The sequence below is a fragment of the Neofelis nebulosa genome, chromosome 15 (genome assembly GCF_028018385.1).
Source record: "Neofelis nebulosa isolate mNeoNeb1 chromosome 15, mNeoNeb1.pri, whole genome shotgun sequence".
Classification (NCBI taxonomy): Eukaryota; Metazoa; Chordata; class Mammalia; order Carnivora; family Felidae; genus Neofelis; species Neofelis nebulosa.
Genome location: NC_080796.1, coordinates 25,995,234 through 26,014,087, shown reverse-complemented (window position 1 = coordinate 26,014,087; position 18,854 = coordinate 25,995,234). Strand labels below are relative to the sequence as shown.

Genomic DNA, 18,854 nt, shown 5'->3' with positions numbered 1-18,854 from the left:
TCTACTTGGGTCCTTCATGCTTAGCATGAATATGCATTTCAAGTTACTCAGTCTTGATGTTGTTCCTGGCCCTCCAGGAGAATAAACTGTCCCCTCTATGGGCACCCCTGAGTCACACTTCAAATACTAAGTTATGCTCTTTTCTTTTCATGTTTGTCTTTTCTGCTAGACTGTTAGTTTTCTATGGGCAAGAACTCTGTCTTAATTATCTCTCCATATGGTACATATTGCCTAGCCTGTAGTAGGGGCCCAAAAAGTGCTTTTTCAATCAATAATCGTGATAAATGATAGACTACAGGAAGGGGTTGAATAAAAGGTAAGATATGATAAGCAAAAGCCACACAAAGATTCTAGAATTTAAGCCTTAGGTGAGAAAACAGAGAGTAGGTCTGTACTCTGCACCGTGAGGGGGTCAACACTGCCTTGGGGAAAAGTGGCTTTAGTGTATATATGTCCTTAGGAAGATAAATTTATCGCACACACAAAAAATCCTGAGTTACAAAGACCTACAGATTGGTTTTTCCTTTATGTAGTAAATAGGTCCTTTACGGATGTGCTAATTAGGCTCCTAGATTCTGAGATGTCATGCTGTTCCTGGGGTAAGACAACCCCCTGAAACTGAGTAGGCATGCAAAGGTAAGATTAAACAAGTAATTCTCTTTGCCTGCTGCACACACCATTGTTTAGCTAGAAAAATTAAATTCTTATTCAAGCTTCTCAGTGGGTTTAATAAATGTTTCAGGTGCATAGAACCACGTGTGAGGCAGGAAGGAGCAAAGCCATTTGCTGGGAGTGACATATTTATTAACCTTGCTGAGGAATGTAGGACCTGCATCTGGGATGCTGGTCAGGAAGTAGGAGAACCTGGCAAAGAAGGATACAGAGGATTCCTGTAACACACTTGCTCTGTCTCGTAGCACAGTGTAGCTGGAAGGACAGTGCTTCTGTGATAGTATCAGGAGACCTGGGTTCAGATGCCAGCTCTGTGGTTTTGAAACTTGTTACCTTGGACACATCACTTGTTACACTTTGCCCCCCAGTCTTGTCAATAGTCGCCATTTTGGGAGAAACTTTTATGTACTATGCACTATAGTTTCTCTGCTTTAACCTTGTTAGGTTCTTCTTTTTTTTTTTTTATAGTGGTAAATTATACATAACATGAAATTTGTCATTCTAACCATTAAAATTTTTTTTTAAGTTTATTTATTTATTTTGAGAGACAGAAAGGGAGGAGCAGAGAAAGAGAGAGAGAATCCCAAGCAGGCTCCACACTACCAGTGCAGAGCCCAACACGGGGCTTGATCTAACGAATGATGAGATCATGACCTGAGCAGAAACCGAGTCAGATGCCTAACTGACTGAGCCACCCAGGTGCCCTAACCACTTTTGAATATAGAAGTCAGTGGCATTAAGTACAATCACAGTGCCTCTGCTTTAATCTGGCATCAACCCCGTGAGACCGTGTGATCATTCTCTTCCTTTCACAAATAGGGAAACTGAGGCTCTGAGAAGTAAGATGATTCTTAGAAGATTCTTGATGCTAAATAAAGGTTCTTGGTAGCTATTATTATTATTTTCCCTTCAGGACACAGCCCAGAGATCCTATTTAAAACCTTAGAAAAGGAAAGGAGAGAATGTAAGTTCTAGATTTATTAATTTTCCTGATGTATTAGCAGAGATACGTGTAGCAGTCAATGGAGAAAGTGAAAATAGCCAGTACCCGAACAGTCTTGCCTTCCCTGCACCTGGCAGATGGGTGTCTAGGCTCCAGCTTCAGTGCTGATCTCCCAAGGCTGACCCATTCCAACCACTGCCCCTGGAGAAAGGAAATGAGTTAAGCTTTTCTTCAGACACGTTTGTATTGATTCTGTCAGTATCGTGCTGCTTGCTGACAGGAGATAGATGGCTCATAACGCAGCTGGGCACAGCACATTACGTCCCCGTCTCGGGGCTCCTAAATCATTTCGAAATTTTAAATTCCCTAATCAATATTTTATGGCGAACACAAGACAGTGATCAGGCCTGCTTCTCTCCAGGGCATGTGCTCACACACAGGGACCAGTGGATGTGAGTGACTGGGGGGTCAGCCCCATCTGGGCAGGATTGAAGGCTGCATCCTCCTGAGGACAGTCACTCTGTCAAGCCAGGACCAGAAGAGCCTCAGAAGTCATGTGATCCCAGTGCACTCCTTTCGGGGCAAGAGACCTGAGGACTTCAGAGATGACGAGGCTGATCCTTGGTCACCTGACTCCTTGCAAAAGAGTCAGGTTGTATGACTTCTAGACCAAAGCTGTTTCTGTGAAACCATGCCTAGCACAATGCCTGGCCCATAGTAGATATTCAACAAATATGCGTTTGGTGTGGAACAAATGCTAACATTCACAAAAAGCCAATGACTGGGCCAAATAAAGCCTTATGGTTCTTAAGCACTCACTAAGAATCAGCCTCTGCTCTTAATTCTTTACTTGTAAAATATCAGTCCGTACTCACCGGCCCGTGAAGTAGGGACTATCATTATCTTTAATTTTACATATGGCAAAACTGAGGCTCTGAGAGATGGCCTGCCTAAGGTCACATAGCTGGCAAGTGAGAAGGAACCTGTATTTGGGCTCAGACCCTGTGCCTTAACCACTGTGCTACATTGGCGCCCCCCTGACCCACCCCCCTCCCCTGGAGAGATTGAGTTTGTTCTTTCCTGGTTGTATTTGGACCTGTATCCACTCTGCACCTGTGTTTCATCACATGGAAAAGACAGATAAAAGAAGAAAAAGGATGTTGGTTCTGTAACCAGCTGGTGGATCAGAAAGTAAGCAGTTGGCTGTCAGATCCAAGTTTTTCAATGATACTTAGTGAAGAAAGATGCTGAAAGCAAAGGCCAGGCTCCTCGGTGTTTAGAGGAAGTAGCAGCTGGTTGGGGGAGGACAGGACCTTGGTTTCCTGAGGTTTGTAGCAGGAAGTAGGTGCTCAACGAAGAAATTTCAATGATGCTGGCAGTCAGCAGGTCTGTTTAAGTGTTGCAGTAGAGAAAGAAAAAACAAAAGAAAAACTCCTCCAAACCCCATACGCTGGCTAATAAGGCCTTCCATACAGGATCTGGTCTCTCCCTGCCTTCTCTTGGGGTTTGCCCCTACTGACTGTGCTCCAGGACTCCTGCATCAGGACCTGCTTTACACCAGTTGTTCCCTTGGCCCGATGTGCTCATCCACATAATTTCCCCACTTCTGGCTCTTGCTTGTGATCTAGATCTCAGCCTACAACATCACTTGTGCAGAGAGGCCTGCCTTGTTCACCTAGTCTAAACCGAGAGCAAGGCCCTTCATCCTGAGTGTGTAGGCCAGCGCCTGACTTGTGGTAGGTGATGAGCAAATACCAGCTGAATGAAAGAAGGGATTTAGGGATGTTTTGGAGAAGGCTTCTCAGGTATCAGGCAGAGCACACTGCTCCTAGACCTCGGTAAGAAGAAAAAGGATAAAATAGCCCCACCAAAGGGTCATTGGCCTGTGAGTGACCATCTCCTCGGTCAGGGATCTCACTTGCCACCTGCTAGGGAAGCTTAGGCCACTTTGGGGCAGCTCTGATCCCTGCAAAGTTCTTCCTTACTTGGGCATGAAACCCGACTCTTTGTAGCTTTTACCCACTTACTGGTCTTGATTCAAATCCTGGGGCTACCTGGAAGCTATCCTCCATCAGCAGAAAGCTCCCAAGGCACAGAAAGCCCCACCGTTGTGGGCCAGCTGTGCAGGCCAGAAACCAGAGGGAATAGCTGTCGGGTCTGAGCAGCAGGGATCTTATGATACACCGTGTAGCAGTTTTAGCTGTCAGAGTTAGCTTGCTTTTCCCAGGAAACATGCAGGGAATTCTGGGTCAATGTTCTTGCAATCCTCCTAGAGCAGTAGGAGGTTTTGCCAAGAGCAGGGGAAGGAAAGCCAAGGACTTGGCTGTTTTCCCTTTAAAAAACCCTATTACAAATGTGGCGATAAGAATCACAATCTCTTCCATGCTCACGTTGTTTGATGTGTTGCAAAACCCTTTCAGGCACATGATGGGGTGTTCTCATCAATCTTATCACTGCCTCTGGAGAAGAAAAGACTTGCATAAGATACTCTGCCAGCAAGAATTCAACACCCATGCCCCTCCCCCAGTGCTTTACTTACACACTATGGATGACTTCAGGCCTATCTGTGATCATGGAGTCATGCTTCTCAAACCTGGGTTCATAAAAGTCACCTGGAAAGTTTGTTAAGATACAGATTCCTGGAGATTCTGGTTCCATAGGTCTGGGGTGGAGCCCAGGTGTAACAAGCATCCAGGTGATGCTGATGCTGGCGAACACCTGTCTGGATGGCCGCGACCAGCTTCACACCATTGCCTCTCTCTGAACTCCAGTGAGTAGCAGGTAACTGTAAAAAGCATGCTGCATAAGGTGTCTCATTTGATCTTATGAGGAGATAACTACATTTATTGTTTCCATTTCACAGACGAGAAAGTGATGGTGCAGAGAGGTCAAATAGCTCACCCGTAGTCCCTCATTTGGTAAGTGGCTGAGTCTGAATTTTGCTGGACATCAGAGCAATGGATTTAATCACAACGCCATACTCCTTCCTGGAAGTGAGAGGGATTTCTGGCTAACCGGGTCTCCTGTCCTCATTGGAAGAAGGACCCTGCTTCCCACTGGGCCCTAAGATGAAAGCTGAGGTCCCTTGAGTCTAGAAAAGAGACTAAACTTCTTTCCAGGTGTCCCAGCTAACCTGACATCTAGGTGATCTCTATACTGCCCTAGTGCAGGCATCAGACTATACTCACAGTATCATGTTAAACTTCTGCTAAGCTCCAAATGCTTTTGTACAGGGCAGAGCAACCCTGGGCAAGACTGCCAAGCAAGTTTGTTGTGAAAACCTCCGTCCCTATGCACTCCTGCCTGTGCCCCCTGCCTCCCCTCCCACCCCCCATTCTTCCCTCTATCTCTATGTGCTCCTGCCTGTGACCCCCTGCCTCCCCCCCCCCACTATTCCCCCTATTCCTCCCTCCATCCCCATCCCCACAAACCCCCTGGGTTCCTCCGCAGTTTCCCCGGTGAGTGATCCTCCTACGTGCTCCTCCCCATATGCTGCCCACTTCCTGCTCCCAGCTACTACGGGGTCCCCTCCCGCTTGCTCCTACGTCCCCTACTAGACTTTTGGAGCCTTCCTCTTTTTGATCTTTTGAACAGAATGACAATTATTAAACTCTCAAAATGCAAAGGTTAGCAAGTTCACGAGCAACTCCTTCCACAAGTCTTTGGAGAAAATGATGGTGAACCAATAGAATTCATGTCTAGATGCTGAATTTCTGGCATCAAGATGGGCAGGCAGGAGGATTTGGGACAACGGTCTTCCTTTCCTCCTTGTACTTTCCCTTCATAGCACTGAGCACAACAGTCGTCTTGTATTTTATCTGTTGGATTGCCTGTTTAACCACTGTCTTCCCACTGAACTGTAGACTGCATAGGGGAGTACAGATTTGACCTGTTTTGCTCTTACTTTTGCCCAAAACCAAGACATGTAGTGGGTCTGAAACTTAGTCACAACTCAGATGTGCTAACTGCACTGTTATTTTCTTAAAACTGTCACTAGGCATCATTTTTTTTTGCTATAGTGAAAATACTTATTCCTGACAATTAAAGGTAGCTTAGTCAAATTCTGTCTCGATTTGTAGTCTTTTTTCACTACCCAGACAGTAAAAACGAACTTATTTATTTTACTTTTTAAAAAGTTTATTTATTTATTTATTTTGAGAGAGTGAGAGTGAAGGAAGGGCAGAGAGGGAGGGAGAGAAAAAGAACCCTAAGCAGGCTCTGCACTGCTAGTGCAGAGCCTGATGCAGGGCTCGAACCCATGAACTGCAAGATCATGACCTGAGCTGAGATCAAGAGTTGGACCTTAACCTGACCTAGCCACCCAGGCACGCCCAAACTCACTTATTTTAAATTCAAACTTTCTATCGGCATCCTTATCCCTCATCAAGTGTTCTCTCTTCTCCTACCTAGGGTGGCACTCCCTGCAGGAAGGAGTTATGGAATCATGTCAGCGAGAGGGAGGACGGTTCCTGTCTGGTTTGTGTTCGGGCTTCTGGTCCTGGCTGGCCTCTGAGGTGGAGCAGTTGGTCCTTCCAGGTTTGGGAGCATTACCCTCTGTTCTCACTGCATTGGTGGCCTCCATATCTGCAGCCCGTGTAATGTGTGGCCTGTCCTTCTGGTTCAGAACAAGTGACCCTGACCAATGCCCTATGAACTCATGACAGGGGCCTTTCTTTCCACTTGGAATTCTGTAAGCAACCACCTGGAGAGGTGCCCCAGAAGGGATAGGCTGAGTCCAATCAGGACACTCATGCCACAAAATTCTACTCCATGATTTTCCTTGAGCTTCTCCCCTTCCAGTGGAGGTAAACTGCTCCCACCTCATGTCTCCATCCTGCCTACTTTACAGAATTCAGAAAGAGTCTTTCATCTTCTCAAGTGCCAAGTTCTCGCACTGGAAAACCAGGGCTCTCAAGATTATTTTCTTCTCTGTGAACTTAAAAAATTGAACTTGAACGTCAAAGTCTTCTTCTTGGAAAATTTAATTCCTTGTTCTCTCTTCTACTCCATCCTACCCCAAGTCATGGGTAACTCAGTCTGTGAGGATGGAGGGCTGCTGGGCAACACAACCCACCAAATCACCAGAAATGAAAAATATGTAGAATAACATTGCCAAAAATTATTCTGCTTAGCTTTAGGCACAAATATTTATGGAATAAACAATAGTGTGGGCTCAGGGTATATTCTGGGCTAAAATTAGGGCTCATTTTGAGGTCCTGAGAGCCTTAGAATGTTGAATAGATGAGGACTGATTGGCACTCTTAAATACAACATGCCAGGGAGAGCCCAGGGTAACATGGTGATGATTATGATGGTAACATTTAATTTACAAGTGTTTTTCCTACAAACTATTTTATAATTTATCCTTCGTTTTATTAAGCAATACATTGTATGAAGCATAGTGCTAGGACATGTTCCTATGCAAGGAGACAAAATTTATTAAGTTTCCAGCATTGATAAATTTTCCTCTTTCTCCAGCCCATCAAAAATAATCTTCTTGGGGGGCGCCTGGGTGGCTCAGTCGGTTGAGTGGCTGACTTCGGCTCAGGTCATGATCTCGCGGTCTGTGAGTTCGAGTCCTGCGTCGGGCTCTGTGCTGGCAGCTCAGAGCCTGGAGCCTGTTTTGGATTCTGTGTCTCCCTCTCTCTGTCCCTCCCCCATTCATGCTCTGTCTCTCTCTGTCTCAAAAATAAATAAACGTTAAAAAAATTTTTTTTTTAAAAATAATCTTCTTGGGATGCTTGGGTGGCTCACTCGGTTAACCATCTGATTCCTGATTTTATCTCAGGTCATGATCTCGTGGTCCTGGGATCGAGCCCTGCATCAGGCTCTGTGCTGAGCATGGAACCTGCTTGGGATTCTCTCTTTCTCTGCCCCTCCCCACTCTCAAAATAAATAAACAAAGGAATGTTTATTATTAAAAATTTTTTTTAACATTTATTTATTTTTGAGACAGAGAGAGAGCATGAACAGGGGAGGGTCAGAGAAAGAGGGAGACACAGAATCTGAAACAGGCTCCAGGCTCTGAGCTGTCAGCACAGAGCCCGACGCGGGGCTCGAACCCACGGACCGTGAGATCATGACCTGAGCCGAAGTCGGACGCTTAACCGACTGAGCCACCCAGGCGACCCACAAATGAATGTTTAAAAAAGAACTGAAATTAGGAAGTACTTTAGGGGCACCTGGGTGGCTCAGTCGGTTAAGCATCTGACTTCGGCTCAGGTCATGACCTCATGGTTCATGGGTTCGAGCCCCGCATTGGGCTCTGTGCTGACAGCTCAGAGACTGGAGCCTGCTTCAGATTCTGTCTCCCTCTCTCTCTGCACCCCGCTATGAATAAGTGTTTAAAAAACCCAGCTTTATATATATATGTGTGTGTGTGTGTATATATATATATATATATATATGAAAGTATTTAAAAAATTCTTGTTATCTAGCCCAATTTTCTCCTCTTGTAGAAATGCAGAGTCTCAGGCACCATCCCAGATTTGCTAAATACAAATCTGCATTTTAATGAGTGAATTATACACATCACTGAGTAGTTAGAAGCTCTACTATAAATAATATTCACTCATCTCCTACCTTCTGATGCTGTGTCAGGTGTCCACTCTGCCCCTGATTCTTTGCCTCCTGTCCTGTCCTCTATCCCTTCTCTCCAGGGAAGATGGGAGCTGGGGCTCCTTAGGTTTATCTACCTTATAAAAACTTGCTCTGCTCTGTGCTGACAAGACATTTGCATTTCAGAGTCTTGTTTAGCTTTGCACTGCACTTCAGCACAGAACTTGAAGTTTCTCCAAGCAATGGTTTCTTGGGGGAATGTTGTCATGAAGGAGCGAGGCAGCTTTTCCTTGGTGACATTCTGTGCCTGAAGATCTGGATCTGGGCTTCATATTTGTTGCTTTCCAACTGTGCTGATGAGATCGTTGTGATCCTGTTATTCTCGCTGAACACAAACAGAGCTCATTGAACTTGGAAACTCCCCGACCTGGGTCTCCAGGTGGGGGTGGAGGAGTATGTCCTGCCCCTCCCCAGGGAGTTATCTCTCTCCTTGCATGGATGTTCCCTGTAGTCTACCTACTGGGGACAGAGGTACTTGATAGTGGCTGGCTATTGTGCTCAGTTGCTGATTGAGATGAAGCGTCATTTGTAACAGTTATTTTTTATTTAGCACCTTCTGTATGCCAGGCACTGTGCTAGGTTTACGATTTTCATTTTATAGCTGATGAAATTAATTCTGAGAAACATTAAGTGATGTCCTCAAGGCCAAATGGGTAGTAAGTGGCTGAGCTGTGATATAATTCCAGGTTCATACTCTGAACTCTGAAATTCATCCTTTTGCTAAGTCACTTTTTTTTTTTTTTTAAAGAAATGTTTCTCTTTAACGGCGGGTGATTCCTAAGTTCTCTTAGGCAAAAAGGGACAGACTCTCACAATCTTGAGTCTTTGCAACCTCTAATGCAGTGGCTCTTAAATTTTAGTGCACATCAGAATCAGTGGGCGGGCCCGTTAAAACACGTATTCAGCAGTTATGGGAGGGGGGGACAGCATTTGCATTTCTTACAAGTCTCCTGGTGATCCTGCTGCCACTGGCACAGGCCACACTTTGAGAACCACTGTCTTAATGGTTTGGGGAAGTGTGGGAAGCAAGGCACCTGTTGTTCCCAGCCTCTCCAGCCCATGGTGCTGGTGGGGCAATGCTGCCTTAACACCTGTGGCTTGCTTAGTGCTTCCTGAACATTATTTCACAGGAGAGCAGAAGGATGGTTATTTGCATGTGTTTCAATGTAGTGTCTCGCATCTGGGTTGTGTTTAGGCTGGTGCACTGCCCTCAACTCATGAGGGTCACCTTCTAACAAGCTGAGGACTTTAAAGGCATACAGTAACATAAGTAAAGTCCTGGAAACTGAAAGCATGTTGATTTATGGGCATTTCCCAGGAACTAGTGATCCAGTTCAGAGGGGAAAAAACCCTGGCTCATTCTCCCTAGATGGCTTCTCTGAAATTTATAAGATTTGTAGAAATGGGATTCACCATTTGCCTTTCCTTAGAGTTATTATTTTTTAATCTGCATAGCCAAGGTTCCAAACAGGGTCTGCTTTGAATTTTTATCATCAAGCATGTTTGGGTGGACCACTAGGGGTCCATCTACATGGCAACCCAATAGGCATCTGGTCAGAGAGAGTCCTAATGTATGGAACATTGGGGCTAATAGCACTGGGATGTGCAGTTAGATAAGGGCTGGTTATGAATGCTGGCTCTGCCATTTGACAGTTGAGGGTCTATAGGCATATTACTTAACTTGTCTGGGCCTCATTGTCTCCAGAATCAAGGCTGATATAAAAAATATTTAGCCAACAGATACGGCATGGGCATCAGCTTGTCAGAATGGATGGAGGCCAAATCAGAAGCAATGCCAGCTGTAAATAAGCCAGAGCCAGTGTGGACGACTGGCTTGCATTTTCAAATACGATGTGGGTTCCATCTGTGGTTTATCTCTGTGCAGGGGATATGGGTTTTTACTCAGTAAGGAGGAGGTTGGTGTTGTGTGTGTGTGTGTGTGTGTGTGTGTGCATGCATGCACGTGTGTGCTCTCAGAGAACAGCAGGAAACTTTCGTGGGACTGAGGCCACACATATTCTCTGTTGAGGGTCAGGAGGGATACCTCTTTTGGAAGCCTTGGAACATGGCCAGTTTGGCCTGTCCCACTCCCTTTCCACAATCTGGTGGCCCGTGGATATGAAGCCAAGAATGAGAGAGGATCCCATTGGTCAATCCATCTTACAGTGCTATCTTTGGAGAGAGGCAAGGCCAGAAGCTATTGAACATACAGAATATATTGAATTTATAGAAGCTATTGCCTGAGATATTGAAAAGTACAAAAGAGTGTGTAAAGGCCTCCTCCCCCAGAGTAGAGGACCGGAACGTTCTTTGTACTGTCATACAGTCATTGGCTGTTCTGCTTTACCTCTTCTAGGAAATAGGACAATGCTAGTACCTACCTCATTGGCATGAACTGAGAGGGAAATGAGATAATTAATGTGAAACAATGGCACACAGTAGGAACTTAACAAAAGAAAACTTTGTGTTGGACCACGATCTCCTAGGCCATGTACTTAATGCAGCAGGAGCTCTTTGAGACTTGGAGGGGGACTTAGTCTTACTGCCCAAGGGCCAGTAGAAGAGGGGGTTTTACCTGGGATGCCGTATGGACCTTGCTCATTGATACCTAAGCAGGTCCTTCTGGGAAACTTGTTCTAAGTTCTAAGACAGATGAGCCATTTATTATTCTGGGAGAGTAAGTCAAATAAAAGTGCTATTGAGTTCTGACAAGCAAGATGGAGGTCTTCCTATTTGGGGCCTCATGAGAGAATATCAAGGTTGATGGCAATAGTGTCTGTCACCTCTGTACAAACAGCTTGGGCAGCTGCAGAGGCCACGGTGTGGCTGGCCATGGGGTGAGTGACTGGGTCAATGTCTGTGGAGATGAAGGAGGGTGGCCGTGGGGCAGTTGCACACCTCAGTGTCCTCCCCAACCTCAGATGTGGCCTCTGCTGGCCCTTGTGGGGGCACATGGCAGCCACGAAGGAGCAGGTGTAAAGAGGGGCTACTTTGCTCCGGTTCTAGGGACGATCAGTGATTCAGGCCCCTGGGGCCCTCTGAGAACCTGGGGGAGGCAGGCGTCCAGCCACGCGGCAGGTGGAGACGCAGAGCCAGAGCCTTTAACGTTCTTGTGCTCTTCTGGGCCGCCACTGCCTGGGAAACAGCCACCGACTACGTCTGCATCCTCAGACGTTTCACCCTCTGTCGCTCCCCTCAGCTATCTCAGATGCTGTAGTCTTTACCCTACCCCTGGATTAATTTACAAGTTTGGCTGCTCTATCCGCCCCCTGAAACTCTTTTGTCTCTGGAGTCATGTGATTTGCTCCTTTGATCATCCTCTCACCTCCAACCCCCCTCCTTGGAAGTCTCCTTCCTCCACCTACATCTTTGCCTCTGGTACCCATTCTCATTCTCACTCTGGGAAACTCTGGACTCAAGAGTTCAACTGCCACCTCATGGATGGGCCCCTAAATCTCCATCACCATCTCCAGCCAGACACTCTTTCCTCAATATCTGGATGCCATCTTCTTTGGTTCCTGCCAGGGCCATTGCACCAACCTCCTAACTTGGGTTCTTACTCCAGGCCCACTGTCTTCTAACCCACATGCTTCCTGCTGCCCAAGTGGTTTGTTTTGCTTTTCCCCAAAGTACCCATTAGATCCTATCCCCAAGCAGCTTCAACGACTCACCAATACGGACAGGATAACTGCCTCGTATGGTTTAAAAGCATCTTGCTCCTTGGGGTCTACTTCCTTGCCAGCTTCATTTCTTGTTACTCTCCCACCCCTATCTCCTACTCTTGCCTAACTGAACTTGTTCCATTTCTCAAATATGCTGTGTTTCAACCTCCTCCTGCCTTTAGACATGCTGTTATCTTTTTCCAGAATGTTCTTCCTCTCCCGTGTGCTGAATTCTTTGTCATTCAGACTAGGCTGTAGAAGCACCTCCTTTGTGAACTGGAATGTGACAGACATGGACATAGCAGTCACACAGGACCCTATGCTCAGAAGATCCTCATATTTGGTTTAATGCTCTTCTGTCACCATCTTAAAATTCTGAGAATTTTTTTTGACAGAGGCCCTGCATTTTTATTTGGCACCGAAGCCCATAAATTATGTATCTGGTCCTGCTGACACCCCCACAGCAACATATACACAGCACAGCCATGACACTTATTAGGTTGTATTGTGGTGGTTATTATCTGTCTGCTCCACCCACTGGCCTGTGGACCCCTTGGGGGCAGGGACTGGGTCTTGTTCATCTCTATTCCCCAGCCCATAGGACAATGGATGACAAACAGTAGGGGCTCAATAAATGCTTGCTGACAGAATTAATTCATGTCTGTGGGTCCTTTTTTCCCTGAGTCTGTGAGAACAGCCTTTCCCTTTTGAAAACATTTGCCATGTGAAAAGCAGGCACCAGAAACTGTGAGCTCCAGTTTCAATTTGCTTTTTTTTTTTTTTTTTTGAACTTGGCTTTATGATGTAACATAACTCCATTTACTTCTTGGAGCCCCAGTTTCCTTATCTGTAAAATGAAGGGTACGATGGAACAGCCCAACACATGAGGGGCTGCTGGGCTTCAGCTGGCTGGCTTCTCCACCTCCACCCCCTTCCCTAAAACTGGGTCTCCCAGGAAACTTGAGCGTCCTCACCCTTTGTCCTCATTTCTCCTCACCTTCTCTCTCACTCCCCTTCTTTTGTTTTTCATCAGGAAAGGCAAGGCCAGACTCTTCACTCAGCAGAAGCAGTGTTTGTTGACATTTGGAAAAAAAAATGAAGAGAAAAGTCAAAGATCCTTCAGAATCTTGGTGTTTGAATATTTAAAGGCGATGAATGCTAGAAACATTGACAGGTCTTGTGTCAGGCTTCATTCTGATCCCTCGGCCCATTATTTAGTCTCTAAACAACAAAAGTAGCTCCACTCACAGGGGCCCTGTGCAGAACAAATTTGCTGTTCCGCCTTTCCGCCGGTCTGCTCCCTCCCCCAGCTGCCCTACTGCTCTTGGACTGTTCCTCACCCAGGGTGTCCAGTGTCTGGATGAGGGTGATGACATGGGAGGAGGACCAAGGAGGAAGACCTCGTAGATGGGCTCTGGGACCCCCGCCCCTGTCTCCACCACCTCCACTGCTTTTCCCTAATGGGTTTCTGTGTAAGAGGTCACTGGAAAAAAGGGGTTGTAAGGCTAGAAAATGCATGAAAGCCTCTGTCTACTGACCCAGGATCAGATCTCAGTTTGAGTGTGGGGCCTTGGCAGGTTGTACTGACTCAGTGGCATGACTCTTGTCAATAAAAAAGAATCCAAATTACTTAGGCTTTCTGTCCTTACTCTCAGCCGAATTATCGTGGAGGAGTCGGGGTCCTGGGCTGGCCTCCTCAGCCATGTTTCCCTGGCCGTGGGCTGAGTTTGGGCTCAGGATCAGATGCCTTGGCAAAAGCTAGGACAGAGCTATTGGTAACATTGCCACAGACATTAAATGGCCTTAGACTCCACTTCTTGACTGAAGGGTTTGTGTACTTGCTAGGAGGCCATGCAGTGTGGGCCAGGGGGCAGGGGAGATCTGTTCTGAACACCCCTGTCCTCTTATCCCCAGATCCAATAATAATGATAATAATAATAACAACAACAACAACAACAATAAGAAAATAACTTTTCCCCAGAGGACCTTCTGGTCAGCCCAGCCATGAAAACCATGGAACAGAGGAAAGCATGTGATATAGAGCAGAAATGTCTGAGTTTGAGTCCCTGCTTTGTCATTTAGCTAGCTCTCAAGCAACTAAATGGGCCTGGTGCTATGTTACCTCCTGCAGGCAATAAAAAGGAATTTGCATTCTAATTGGGGAGAAAAAAATCTTAACTTTCTGGGTAGCAAGACGGTTCTCTCTCTTCATCTTTAGCCCCTGAACAAGCCAGAGAGAAACCCAGAAATGGAGGAGGCGGACCTGGGCACAGTATCTTTCACCATGCAGGAAGGCTGGGAGGGGACAAAGGTAGAATGATCAGCTCAAAATTGCATTAATGGAAAAATTGCAATAATGGGATAAATGTGTCTTTCTAGCAGCCCTGGTGATGAGTTTTGGCAGGATGTGAATCCTTGCAGTTTGAGATGTGTCTGGTATATTTAGATATTTGGGGAAAGAGCAAACTACAAACTTGGATGATAAACCCTAAAGTCCTTCCTCCCCCCCATGGACCCAGAGCCCCCAAACACATGTCCAACAGCAGAAACTGGGGGCAGAGTAGACCTATCGTTGACTTACCACAGACAGCAGAGCCTGAGCAATGGACGTCTTGGTGCTACATAATACGTGCAGGGAGGGAGTGGGTTCTGGGTGTGTGTGGGGAGGGTAAAGAAGGGAGAACGTCAGGAAAGGGTTAAATAAGATGGGGACTGAAGGAGGGGTGTCTGGGTGGCTGTCAGTTAAGCAGCTGACTCTTGACTTCAGCTCAGGTCATGATCTCACGGTTCATGGATTCGACCCTCGTGTTGGGCTCTGCACTGTGGATTGGGGACTGGCTGCTTGGGATTCTCTCTCTCACTCTCTTTCTCTCTACCCCTCCCATGCACTCTTTCTCTCAAAATAAATAACTAAAGTTAAAATAATACGGGGACTGAAGGAAAAGGACGAAAAAGCAGCTTAGGAAAGAGGGCTTGGGATCCAGCGAGTGTCCATGTGCCAATTACAGGCATTATGAGAGTTCAACCCCAGAGAAGGGAGGGTTTCTTGAGGCACCAGGGATGCCTCAAGGAGCAGGCAGGATTTGAACTGAACCTAAAGGACCAGAAGATTCTGCAGACAGGCGGAGGGGATCGGTGAGGCCATTTCATGTGCAAGACTAATTTGGTGAAGCTGGCATGTTTTCAGTCCTAGCCTCTTTTGCATCCTCCGGTCTCCACCCTCCAACTGGGCCCATACATTTCACCTGGAGCTGGCAGGGGCCGTGGCCCCTTCTCCTCACCAACAAGCCTGGAGCATTTACTCAGGCCTGGGATTGGCCTTTTCTGGGGTTTGGAGGAAACACAAACAAGCCACGCCACGCCTGGGAAGTCTAAACAGAGGAAGGCATATTTCACATTTCCAATTATGACACAATCTGGCCGGTGTAGAAGTGGGAGCCTGTTGACTTTAACGGCCCAGCTGCTCTTGTCTTCCTGACAGCAGTTGAAATATCCTCTAAGCAGAGGGGAGAACAGTGTGAAGTTCTGATGAGAGTCCTCCAGGATGGCCATACAAGAGCAGTGGTAATGTGGCCCTGGGGGCCTCTGTGCTCCCGTCCTGCACAATGCATTTCTAAATGTCAGTATTTGCTGAGAGGAATAAGCCCCATATTTCTTACAATTCCCTAAGAAATGTAATTTATTTGAGCTTTCCATTGCTTTCTTTTCCTGACCCCTTCTCTCCCTCCTACCTTCCTTAAGAGGAGGCAGCTGGAAAAAAACTTTCTTTTTTTTAATTAAAATTAAAAAAATTTTTTTTACATTTATTTATTTTTTGAGAGACAGAGAAAGACAGAACCCAAGTGGGGGAGGGGCAGAGAGAAAAGGAGACACAGAATCCGAAACAGACTCCAGGCTCTGAGCTGACAGCACAGAGCCCGACGCGGGGCTCGAACTCACAAACCATGAGATCATGACCTGAGCCGAAGTCAGACACTTAACCGACTGAGCCACCCAGGCACCCTTATTAAAAATTTTTTAATGTTTATTTTTGAGAGAGACAGAGTGTGAATGGGGGAGGGGCAGAGGGAGAGGGAGACAGGATCCGAAGCAGGCTCCAGGCTCTGACCTGTCAGCACAGAGTCCAATGCAGGGTTGGAACCCACGACAGACCTAGGCAGAAGTTGGATACTTAACTGAGCCACCCAGGTGCCCCTCAAAAGCCTTCTTTCTTTCTGACCATCACAAGCTGTGCCTGCCTGCTTTCCCCAACCCTCAGGCCTTTCCCTCTCTTCCTTAGATCCCTGTGCAAGGCTTTTCTCTCTACCAAGAAGGGACAAACCCCTCTCCCAGGGTTTTTCAGATAGGGCCACTGAACCTGCTTTTGTCTCGTGGGTTTCTAACTTCTAATTACCTTTGAATGCCTCACCTTCTCCTTCCTATTCACCTTTTGAACCCCATTACTTGTTTCCTGCCTTATAAAAGAGGCCATACCACAACATTAATTGCAAAGCAATGGAAAATGTAAGTGTGGTAGAAAATAGGATTAATCTCTCTTCTAAAACAAGTGTATGGTTAAAATGGTTTATTCATTTGCAGTTCAATCCCTTGTTCCACCAACAGAAGAGCTGGTACAGCTGCTTGGGCTTCCTGGTGAGGGTTGGTATTAGCTACCAAACCCTCTTACCAGTGTTCATATTTGAGGTTTCACTGTAAAGCAGTTAAGTGTGATTTTTTTAAACATAAATATACCAGTATCTTGTGAGATGAAAACTACCCTCTTCAAAGTTGTGAGCTTATAAGTACTCCACATGTGCCACTTGTGTGTTTAGAAATGATGATGCAGTTCTCTATCAAAGTTTCATCTGGTTCTGTTCATAAACCACCGAAATAGGTCAGAAAGTTTGGTAATTTTAGCATCTAAGTTATATTGGCAAGATAGCTTCTTCCACGTGAAAGTGGCTTAAAAAGTCGTTGTCAGGTCACGTGTCCCGATTTTTGGCTTCAGAAAGTATCACTCACCACAGTAACCATACCCTCAGGCCCACGGTGCTGCTGTTCCGTGAGAACACTCACCAGACTTCAGGATCAGTTTACACAGTAATTCCCCCCCCCCCCCCCCCCCCCCTTATCTGCCGATTCGCCTTCCGCAGTTTCAACAATCCGCAGTTAACAGCGGTCTGTGGGTGCCTGGGCAGTTCAGTTGATATAAGCGTCGGACTCTTGATTGCGGCTCAGGTCATGATCTCACAGTTCATGAGATCCAGCCCTGTGTTGACACTTGTAGAGCCTGCTTGGGATTCTCTCTCTCCCTCTCTCTCCCTCTCTCCCAGCAGAGGATCCACCTCCTGATGAATCATCGAAAGGTCAATAGTAGCCTAACTTTACATCACAATGCTGCGTCATTCACCTCACTTCCCTTGGCATTTTCTCAGCTTGTGTCGTCACAAGGAGGGTGAGTACAGTACAATAAGATATTTTGAAAGAGAGCCCACACTCCTGTAACTTTTATTGCATATATTGTGACAATTGTTCTATTTTCTTTTTATTGTTGTGAATCTCTTACTGTGCCTAATTTAGGGAAAACAGTATGGATAGGGTTCAGGACTCTTCATGGTTTGAGGCATCCACTGGGGGTCTTGGAATGTATCCGCCGCAGATAAGGGGGACTATTGTGTTCGTACAAGAACACCGCATTCCTCTTTCCACTGTCATCTTCATATTGGCCCCAAAGTTTTCTGCCTGCTTTATTCCAGTGATGTTTGAAGGTCTCCTGTCTGGAGATGAAACTTTACTGTAGCCAAAGGTATTCAAAGAATAGCTGTAGACTTTGAATAGGATTCCTGGAGAGCATTCTCAAAGTCTTCTGAACAGTTGTAGCATCAAAAAGAGAGACTTTTCCCCAGGGGTCCGCCTTGAAGGAGATGGTTATTGGGTTGGGGGGCAGAGGAGGCATTCTTGCTTTGACTACATGCACCTGTGTAGAGGGCTGTCCTCTAGAACAACACTGCTGACCATTCACCACCCTCTCCCTACCGCCTGCCCATTCCTCCTGGGGGCAAAGGATAACTGAATCTGACCTTGAGTTGGGGAGAAGGACCGGGTGAGGGTGGCTCAGCCTCTTCTGGGCTCTACTCTCCGATTTGCCAGTCTGCAGATCTCTTAGCCTGAGGCAAGATACCTGCCCTGGAGAAGTCTGTGGGTGGGTCTGATTAACTTGGAGGTAAAGTATTAGAAAGCCCTCTTGGCTGTAGATTCGAAACCTCATGGTCAATAATGTTGGCAATATTTTGAATTTTATCTGTGTGACTCCTGTGTATCTCTCTCATTCGGCTTTAATCTCCAGATGATAAAGAAAGAGGTGTTATTTATTAGCCTTTTAAAACACCATCAACTATGTTCATTTGGATGTATAAATTTCTGTTGCCTGTATTAGGAGACCAACTTCCTGTGTTATAGATACGTCTGATATAGTAAAAAGTAAGGAGCCACAAGAGGGAGAGTCTTCCTTGGCCCTATCCCTTTATTTTAAAAATACCTCCAGGGGCACCTGGGTGGCTCAGTTGGCTGAGCATCCTACTTTGGCTCAGGTCATGATGTCGCGGTCTGTGAGCTGGAGCCCCGCATCAGGCTCTGTGCTGACAGCTCAGAGCCTGGAGCCTGCTTAGGATTCTGTGTCTCCCTCTCTTTCTGCCCCTCCCCCGATCTCTCTCTCTCTCTCTCTCTCTCTCTCTGTCAAAAGTAAATAAACATTAAAAAATTTTTAAAAATTCCTCCAAAAATATGGAAAAAGAGAAAAATGTCCATTTCCTGCTATGGAAGTTTCCTGTGAGCAGCTTTACTTGGCCGTTATAAAAGAAGATGATTTTCTCACGTTGGGTTATTTTTAGAATTGATGGAAATGCACGACTTTTGCTGTGATACTTATTTCCTCCTCGAATTAAGCTCCAACAGGGCAGGACTGTGTTGTTTAATTGATC

General features: G+C 46.1%; 1 long non-coding RNA gene across 2 annotated transcripts; it reads right to left on the bottom strand.

Annotated features, from left to right (window-relative positions):
• Positions 1-1,256: 1,256 nt before the first annotated feature.
• LOC131495798 (uncharacterized) lies at positions 1,257-17,230 on the bottom strand. 2 transcript variants are annotated; one of them, XR_009254125.1, is made up of 10 exons: positions 16,897-17,230; positions 15,141-15,493; positions 14,477-14,544; positions 12,893-12,946; positions 8,198-8,558; positions 4,517-4,602; positions 4,155-4,400; positions 2,929-4,074; positions 1,721-1,816; positions 1,257-1,613 (listed from the first exon to the last, which is right to left on the bottom strand). It is a non-coding gene; the product is annotated as an uncharacterized LOC131495798 (long non-coding RNA). The 2 variants fall into 2 exon arrangements; XR_009254124.1 differs by lacking the exons at positions 1,257-1,613; positions 8,198-8,558 and having other exon boundaries at positions 1,636-1,816.
• Between the last annotated feature and the right edge of the window lie 1,624 nt (positions 17,231-18,854).